Below are 9,598 nucleotides of genomic sequence, written 5' to 3' on the forward strand. Positions count from 1 at the left end.
ATTGTGTTGGCTAGTATCTCTTGAGTGGCCTCCATCATAGAGTAGAAGTGTATAATAGTACACAAATCCAAGGACCTGATAATTCACTCTCCAGAAGACTTTTGCCACTTGAGCTCTATGTGTGCCTTAGCTTGTTTATGGGTGAAAATTGGAATTATGCAGCCTACCTCACAGAGGTAACATGAAGATAGCTTTTAGAAAGAACTTGGCTGTTCCAGGATTCAGAGGGTTGAGAGAGTTGGGAGTATGGTAGAGTGCCTTCAGTTAGTTCTTAATGTTAATGAGAGTAAATATATAAAGGAATTCTGTACGACATTCCATGGGCCTTGGTACCTTTTGAGTGTTGAGTTCTGTTTGGGGGTGGGGCACAAAAAAATCCCACCCCTGACCCTCTGACCACTTCCTGCTTTGTAGCTTTTCTGCTGCCTCTCCTACAATGCTGCCATTTAACGAGAGACATCTGTTACCCATTAACAGTTTCTTCTTGAATTAAGGTCAAAGCATTATCGTTTCCATGTGGGTGTCTTTATGGTCCTTTTGGTGCCCACACACACCCACCTCTATCTCCTTCACTGTATCATGCACATTCGCAGTTCAGAGAAGAAAAAGAATCATTCTGAGCTCATGTGAGAATTTAAAGGGATAGTGAAAACAGTCGGTGCTTCCAAGGATCCGTTCCTCTTTGCCTAAACACTCTTCAGTAGAGGAAAAGAAGAGAGAAGACATCATTTTATATAGTTTCATAGAGACAAAAAGTGCCTCCTGTTTCTTGGATAGGTGTCGTTGTTAGACATGAAAGCCACTCCTTTGTTCTGTCTACCTACATGGTAAGGACTTCCTGGTACGTTCTACATCGTCAGATGTCAGGTGAAAACTTACTTTAACCCTTTCATCCTTAAACTACCTGATATTTTAGCTTCCTCTCCTACAGCAGTTGTTGGGTCCTTTGATCTGAGGCATTGCTCACTAGGAGCACTGTAGCAATGCACCTGCTCTGCTAATGCTGGACTTAGCTACCAAGAGCTGACAGCTGGCCTAAGCTGTTCCCACTCTCCATAGTAGAAGCTGTAATCTACCTTGCTATTTGAACAGAGAAAGGTGTATATGAGCAATGTCTGTATTATTCAGAGTCTCACTATGTAGCCCAGGCTGTCCCCAGCGTGATCCCCCTGTCTCAGCCTCTAGAGTGCTGGGATTATAAACATATCCCACTATACCCAAATTTGTGCAGCTTGTGGTTTCTTGTAGGCAATATTTCTTAAAGGATATTCCTTTTTTCATATGAGTAAAAATCTCCACGTGCTGATATTCTAGCCTAATTGACACTGGACTATAAAGGTGGGGAAAACTGTACATAGCAACTGTTTCATACTGTAATAGTAACTAAAGAAAGGTAATGGCCACTACGTAGAACACAGTTAGTGTGGGACTGCTCATGCTTTCATAATTTTCTGAAGTGTTATATATTGTTTCTGAGAGGGGAGACAGAGTGGCCTTGGTAACATGGTCGTGTACATTTGTTCTGTGAAAAGTTTGGATAGCCTAGAGAACACAAGAGGCTTTCAACAGTGTATTAGAGAATAACAAGGTAACTTGGTGGCGGTCCTTAAGACCTGGTATTAGTCCAGAGCACCACCAAGTCCTTAATCTAGTTTAACCTTGGTCTTGCCAAGTTCTAGTTGAATTGCTAAAGATACAACCTAGGAAATACCAGTTTATTAATTGATAGAGGCAAACAGGATATAATTTATAATACATTTGCTTCAGCACATACTTGAGTTTTCCCAACTCACACACATACAAGTTTTTGGATCTACATTTTAGCAGTCTGCTTCTTGATTTGAGATGTCAGCTGTACTTCAGCTAAAGTCATTTTCTTCTATTACTGAATAAAACTAAAATTGTCTGTGTGTGTGTGTGTGTGTGTGTGTGTGTGTGTGTGTGTCTGATGATTTCTAATCTTTTGCAGCTTTACTATCCAATCTTATTCTTTTCAATTATGTCTCCTAATTTAGGTGTGTCTGAGCATTTACATTTTGGGGTGTTTATTATAAATTATTGGGGTTTTAAGTTGTTTGTAGAGAGGTTATTTCTAATGGTAAAATAGGCATCAAGTTGTACTGTGAAAGAGACATTGTTTTCCTCTTGAGAATCCCTGAACTCCTGTTTTACAGATGAAGACATGGAGTCCCAGGAACTTGGATTAAAGCCAGAACACATAGGCTGTAAGCTTCAGGATGACTGCCACCTACAGATTGGTGGATAAAAATGTGTGCCCAGCCCTTTGACTTTGCTGTTCTCTCTTCTATCCCCATAGGAAAGGCTTTAAAACATAGTCCTCCATTTTTAGGTTGCACTTGCTCAACGAGGTTCCCAAGAGGCAGCAGCGAGCAGGAACTAACAGCAGAGGTCAGCCCTCCATCAGGACCTGGGAGAATACTTGGGGTGGGAGTTCATGTTGATTTACATTGAAAACGACCTTTTAAGGCTGGAGGAATGGCTCAGTGCACTTTGGTAACCAAGTAACACCCAGATAATGGTGATTGGAATGGGATGAGCTTCTGTCCCCCGGAACACTGCACAGGTGTGGACTCCCAGATCAGTGCCAGCTGTATGAATGAAGAGGCTCAGGGAAACATTACACAGGCTTTTGCAGGGGAGACTAAGTTATCAGGAGTCCATGTTCAGCCCAGACATTCTCAAATTGTTTCTAATAAAACAACCAACCCAGAGAGACACTATTCAAATGGTCACTAGTGAACTCTACACTAGTAAACTAACAGGGGCTGTATGACAAACCGAAAATGGCTGAGAACTTAAACACAATAGAAAAGTTTCTCTCAAACAACTTTAACATGTGTTCCTGGTGGTCTAGCAACAGCTCAGCTTTTCTCTAAGACCTGATCCACAGGCAAGCCTCCGTAATATTGAAGATCCATCTCCAGCATGGCTTCTTTTTTTTTTTTTTTTTTTTTTTTAATTTTCTTATTTTATTTATTTTTTTTTTAATTTTTATTTTGCAATACAATTCAGTTCTACATATCAGCCACAGATTCCCTTGTTCTCCCCCCTCCCACCCCCCTCACCTTCCCCCCAGCCCGCCCCCCATTCCAATCTCCTCCAGGGCAAAGCCTTCCCCACAGACTGAGATCAACCTGGTGGACTCAGTCCAGGTAGGTCCAGTCCCCTCCTCCCATGCTGAGCCAAGGGACCCTGCATAGGCCCCAGGTTTCAAACAGCCAACTCATGCAATGAGCACAGGACCCGGTCCCACTGCCTGGATGCCTCCCAAACAGATCAGGCCAATCAACTGTCTCACCCACTCAGAGGGCCTGATCCAGTTGGTGACCCCTCAGCCATTGGTTCATATTTCATGTGTTTCCGTTTGTTTGGCTATTTGTCTCTGTGCTTTATCCGACCTTGGTCTCAACAATTCTCTCTCATATAAACCCTCCTCATTCTCGCTAATTGGACTCCCAGAGATCCACCTGGGGCCTAGTCATGGATCAAAAACAGAGAGGGAGAACAAGGAATAGGAGACCATGGTAAATGAAGACCACATGAGAATAGGAAGAAACAAAGTGCTAGAGAGGCCCACAGAAATCCACAAAGATACCCCCACAATAGACTGCTGGCAATGGTCGAGAGACAATCCGAACTGACCTACTCTGGTGATGGGATGGCCAAACACCCTAATTGTCGTGCTAGAAACCTCATCCAACTACTGATGGATCTGGATCCAGCATGGCTTCTAAAGGACCCACGCACCTCTGGTTCAAGCTGGCAGATGGGAAAGAGCTAGAAGACTTACCCCACAAAAATTTTATGTGCCAGACCCAGAAATGACACACATCACTTCCATTCATGAATGTTCCATTGTGTAGAACTTGCCTGTTTGGCCTATCTGAACAGCAAGTCTAGGAGGGTGTGAACAAGTAGAGTGCAGTGCCCAGCTTCCTGTACCACTCCAGGCAATGCTAGAGACCAGAGACATTATAAAAGATATATTTCAGCCAAGTAGAAATGCAATAAAAGAAAGGTCCCATTAGAGAGTGTCATTTCTCTAAGGACCCTGGGACAGGATCATAGTGTGGCCTAGAATAAATTGCTAAGGTGTGCCTGTGTCTCTGAAGCTCCTACAAGCCAGAGCCGTTGTTACTCCAAAGCAAACAGCATGGAGGGCCATCCAGATGGCCTTCACTGGATCTTGTGGATTATGATCCATTGACTTACTAGGAATTACTTACAGACTCCAGCCCCACCCCAGAACTAAGAATTCTGTCTGCATCTTTCCAAGGTTCCCAGATGATTTGTGTTCTTAGCACAGTTTAAAAATCATTGTAATCCTGGCTGTGGTGCTTATGAGCTCTGTGATGTGAGGTTGCTTAATATCTAATCTTAGGTCTGTACTTCATCAGTAAGGTGGGGGTGAGGCAGCCCTGTTACAGGATAGAGGGATGTCTCTGTAGATGATGCATTCAGATGTTAAATCACCCCTGACACCTAAGCATTGGGTTTTCCCACACACCAAGTACTTTGAAAAGTAACAGTCAAGAGGCAGCCTTTTGAACCGTAGCAATCTGAATTTACCCTCTTTCAACCCATACCCTTGTGCATGTCACCTTAAGGAGTTCTGGCCCACTGAAATCAGAGGATTTTAATTTATGATTCTGTCTTGGTTCTCTAGAGATGAGTAAGCACAGAAACAATAAACTTTTCCAACATCAGCAAACACTGTGTATCCCAATAATCCCTGATACAGCAACACCATCACATTAAAGATTATAAACTTTGAAGTGTATACAGAAACAAGCTAATGTGCTTAACCATGAGTGCTGCCAACTACCTAATGAACTTCAGCCATAGCATATGCAGTAACACAGGTCAGCAGAAGTGGCTGAAAGAGCATCTCTAGGGATGCAGTACTTTGGTGCAACCAGAAAGTAACCTGTTTTCAACCTGGTGATGGCTTTGTTGTCATCTTCCTTGCTTGTTGTAATATTTTAAGATGAATACTGGCTCTACATGATGCTTTAGAAAGCTCCTCTAGATGCTGGGACTCAGGTGCATCCTTTCACCGGTTTCCCTTCATCCTTTGTGAGGAGTGTGGAGGTTATCAGAGGTAGGATGGAATCTCTCACCCTCAGCTTTGGCACTTTTTTAATAGACATTTTTAATCTCAGTTTGCTTCTTGAAATGCCAGTTTAATTATGATGTGATCACTGTCATGGTAGTTTCCTTTGGAGTCATCAAATACAGAAATTCCTTTAAACTGGGAAAGAAAATGAAAGACCTCAATAGTTATAGGCTTCACTCAAGGAGTCAATTCAGGGCCGTTCACACTTTATTTCAATCAGGAATAAGGCACTGGGTTCAACATGAATGAGCTAGAATCATGGATTGGTGGAAAGCACAGATAAAGAGTGAACTCTGACCTGTAAATTGCACATACTCTGTACACACAGACCTCATTTCTCAATCATGGGAAAATTGAAATGTGAAACACAGGCAAACTTTTTTGTATGACACTAAGTGCAAGGTCAGGGCTAAAGATGCTTTGTGTTCATCAGTCTGTCTTCCTGGTGTAGGAGATGGTCTAGGAAACCAGTTTAGAGTTTCACATTATCCTCACGGGACTTCAACAGGAAGCCAAGGCATGGAATGGCACCATGTAGGACTGCTATGCATCTGGGTTTTATTTAGTTGGTTTTCTCTTACCTTCACAATTAATTGTGCATCAAATTGTACTGTTGGGGTCCTATATTCTTATATATGAAGACTCCCATGATATATACCAACTTCCATTTTATATAGTATATCCCTTTTAAAATATATTTGCTTTTTTTTTCCTTTTTAGTAGCTTTATTGAGATACATGTGTAAAATCTGTCCATTAAAAATGTACAGCTCAGCCGGGCGGTGGTGGCGCACGCCTTTAATCCCAGCACTCGGGAGGCAGAGCCAGGCGGATCTCTGTGAGTTCGAGGCCAGCCTGGGCTACCAAGTGAGTTCCAGGAAAGGCGCAAAGCTACACAGAGAAACCCTGTCTCGAAAAACCAAAAAAAAAAAAAAAAAAAAAAAAAAAAAAAAAAAAAAAAAAAAAAAATGTACAGCTCAGTTGTTTTCAGTATACTCAAAAGAGTTGTAAACCATTACCACAATCTGCTTTTAGAGTATTTTCAACACTCTAAGAGAAAACCTCATACCCATTAACAGTCCTTCCCATCCCCAGTCTTCCACTCATTCCCTCCATGGTCTGGGTTGAATGCATCGTGTGCTCCCTTAGGACCCTTCTCCATCTCCATGCTGCACTCATTGGTAGAACTTCTCATTAAGCATCTGAGGAGTAGAGGCCAGTAGTGTGACAGGAGACTGGGGCAGAGAGACATTGAGATTAGCAGATGAAGAAGTCACTTGACCAAAAGACTGGAAACTCATCACCACTAGGACTGTGTTTTAGGGACAGAACATGCACGAGAAAAACCTGGGGTCTACAAATACAAGGGAAGGCTGGTGCTGCACAGGTGATTCACAGAGCATCGTGAGTCCTGGCCAGGGCTGCTTCTGTTACTATGAGTATGCTGCTTCAAATCTTTGTTCATGGTCCACACCTATGATGGAACTGGAGGAGATAATGATTCCCACTCTGCTCTGTGGTGGTATTTTACTTGTACTGAAATGTGATTTTAATTGTATGTTAATAAATAAAGTTGCCTGGGGGTCAGAGTTATAGAGCCATAGCAAGTGCGTGGCGGTGGTGGCGCACGCCTTTAAGGACCTGGAGGGCGGTACATACAGGCAATGACAAGGCAGTCACGTGTTTAGTTTACAACCAATGAGAAGGCAGAACATCTAGAGTATTTAAAGACGTACACACAGGAAGTAGGTCTTTTTTTCGGAGAGCTCTCTTGGCTGAAGCAGGATAGCTGAAGCAGGAAGGGTAAGGCTCTTAGTTCTGACCTCTTGGCTTTCTTCTCTGAATCGGCTCTGTGTTTCTTATTTAATAAGACGGTTGGTTACATCTACACTGCTCTGTTACCCACTGGCAGTGTTGCTCACGGAGCCCTTCCGGCTGTTTTCCTATCCATAGACTAAATAGTGTACTACAACTCTGAAGGAAAAGGAGTGCTGGTAGTTGGAAACTAAGGATTACCTATAGCTTGGAAGGGAAAGGTATCCCAACAGAAGTGTTACAACTCTGTTCCAGTGGGGGATAGTTTCCCCAGCAAAGTCTTATAGTCCTTGCTCCTGAAAAAGGTTTCCTTAATGCAAGTGTAACAACTCTGCTCCAGCAGGGAAGGATTTCCCCAGGTGGGTTATCACAGCTCTGCTTGGCTGTGCTCCAGAGAAATGTTACAGCTCTGCTCAGCTTCCCCAGAGTGTAACACTTTGCTGCAGCAACGAAAATATTCCCCAGCCTAAGTGTTACAATTCTGCTCTGCTCCTGCTTCACTAGCAAGAGCTGTTACACTGTGCTCTGCTCCAGCACGAGCCATTACAGCTCTGCTCCACTCCACTCCAGCAAAAGAAAGTTATTACCACAAACCTCACTCAAGAGATTTATTGGGAGGGAGGCATCCAAGAGAGTGGCTGCTTCTGCCAGGGTGGAAAAAAAGGCAGCTTGAAACTGAACAGGTACAGGGCTTATAAAGGATTTCTTAGGGGTGGAGCTTTCTAAGGTGGAGATTTTCAGGGTGGGGATTGGTAGGATTTCAATTCCTGAGCTTGGGATAAGCTCAGAGACTGGTTGCATTTCGTGCTCAGGGATTGGTTGGTTTTTGTGCTCAGGGATTGGTTGCTTTTGTGCTTAGGGATTGGTTGGATTTCAATTCTTGAATTGGTTAGAGGCAGGGTGTGTTTCTTTGGTCTATGGCCAGGGTGTTCTTTCGCTGGCCCTTTTTACCCTACAGATAGTAGCATCTATTTCACAGTGTGGTTCCACAGCCCAGCCTTACACTGGCTCAGTGTCTGGCACAGGCTAAGAGGGTAACAAACATTTATTCATCATTGGAACAAAGTGTTAGGTTAATGACAGGGGAATTGCATGCTACAAAAGCTCTCTAATCTGGAGCAGACACTTCCTTTTATCATCAAAGTTCAAAGTAAAGCTCTTCTGTGTGTTCATTTTCTCCAGTTTTCTTCCATTAAAAATACTTCAGAGTACAATTGACAGCTACATCCAACTGTTGCCGGTCCTGATTACGCATGAGGAGTTTCCTTTTCATATGCTCAGGCATTTTTACTGCAGGACCCATGCTTTGTATATAGGCAGCATTGTCCTGTCCATACGCTATAAAAAACTGATCTTTTAGGCTGGAGAGATTTGGCTCCCAGCATCCAACCACCTGTAAGTAAAGCTCCAGAGAGATCTGATGCCTCATCTCTGTGGGCACCTGCCCTCAAGTGTACATACCCATGCACAGACACACAGTTAAAAATAAAAAATCTTTTGAAAAAAATATTTAAATTAAAAATAAACCTGACCATTGGAGTCAGATTGCTAACACTTTATTCAAACATCAAGAACAGCCTGCTCCTTTCCCTGACCACAAGGCAGGCTGTTCAGTGGGAGCCTAATCTCCCCAGTTTTATCAACTGATGGCCTAGAGTTGATTGGTGGGCCTTTGGGGAGTCTAGGAAGCATTATTTAACTACCTTCAGAATTCTTAAAGCCCCCACTCCCTTCCTTTGAAGGCTGACTTTGAATATGTGCTGTGTTAGTAAAACACATTTTAGTGGCATGTCTTCTATAGAGTAGTAAGGAATAATGGTAGTCATCTTTTAGAGAATGCTAGCCTTTGTAAATGTATTGTGTCACAGAAGAAAATGTTAAAATATTAGAGAAGGGATTGAAAAAAACAACTATCCATGAAGTGAGATGGTTCCGTAGGTAAAGGTGATCCTGAAATCCCCTGAACCCACATGGTACAAGATAAGAACTGACTCTCACACGTTGTCCTCTGACCTCCACAAATGTGCCATGGCTCTGATGTACCCATACCCACCGCCCCACCCTATGCACACACATCCACCTCCCCTGACACACACATACAATGTAAAAAATAAAAAAGTAACCATAGTTAATGTGTAATAGAATAAGCCTACCTATATTTAAATCTTACTTAAACTATAAGGTTCGCAGGTTCTCGGCCCGTTAGGTGGTACTAGTCTGTGGTCAATGGAAGCAAATTGTCGTGCAGCCTTCTTTCAGCGCTGTGACTTCAAATATGTTTCCCAGCGTCTGAGTTTCAATCCTCTCATGCAAAAGGTGTGTAGAATTGCCGTGAGGATGAAATGAGCGATACTTCTAAGACTCTCGAGTACCTTGTGTAGTCTAACTTAGATATTCTGATTGCCGAGATTAATGTATCTCTGCATCCACCAGATAACAGCTGGTCCTTTTCACTTTAAAGTACCTTGCTTTACCAATTCAGAAAATGATGTACTTGGTATATCTTCAAGTAAAAAGTTACATTTTAAATCAGCAATTGCCAAACTGGATAACGGGCCAGAAAGTAAATACTTTAGTGTTGTAAACCAAATGGTTTTCTCATGGTGGCCTAACCATGCTGCTGTACTGCAAGGCAACCATAGTTCAA

Source organism: Peromyscus eremicus, chromosome 6, assembly GCF_949786415.1.
Source record: "Peromyscus eremicus chromosome 6, PerEre_H2_v1, whole genome shotgun sequence".
Classification (NCBI taxonomy): Eukaryota; Metazoa; Chordata; class Mammalia; order Rodentia; family Cricetidae; genus Peromyscus; species Peromyscus eremicus.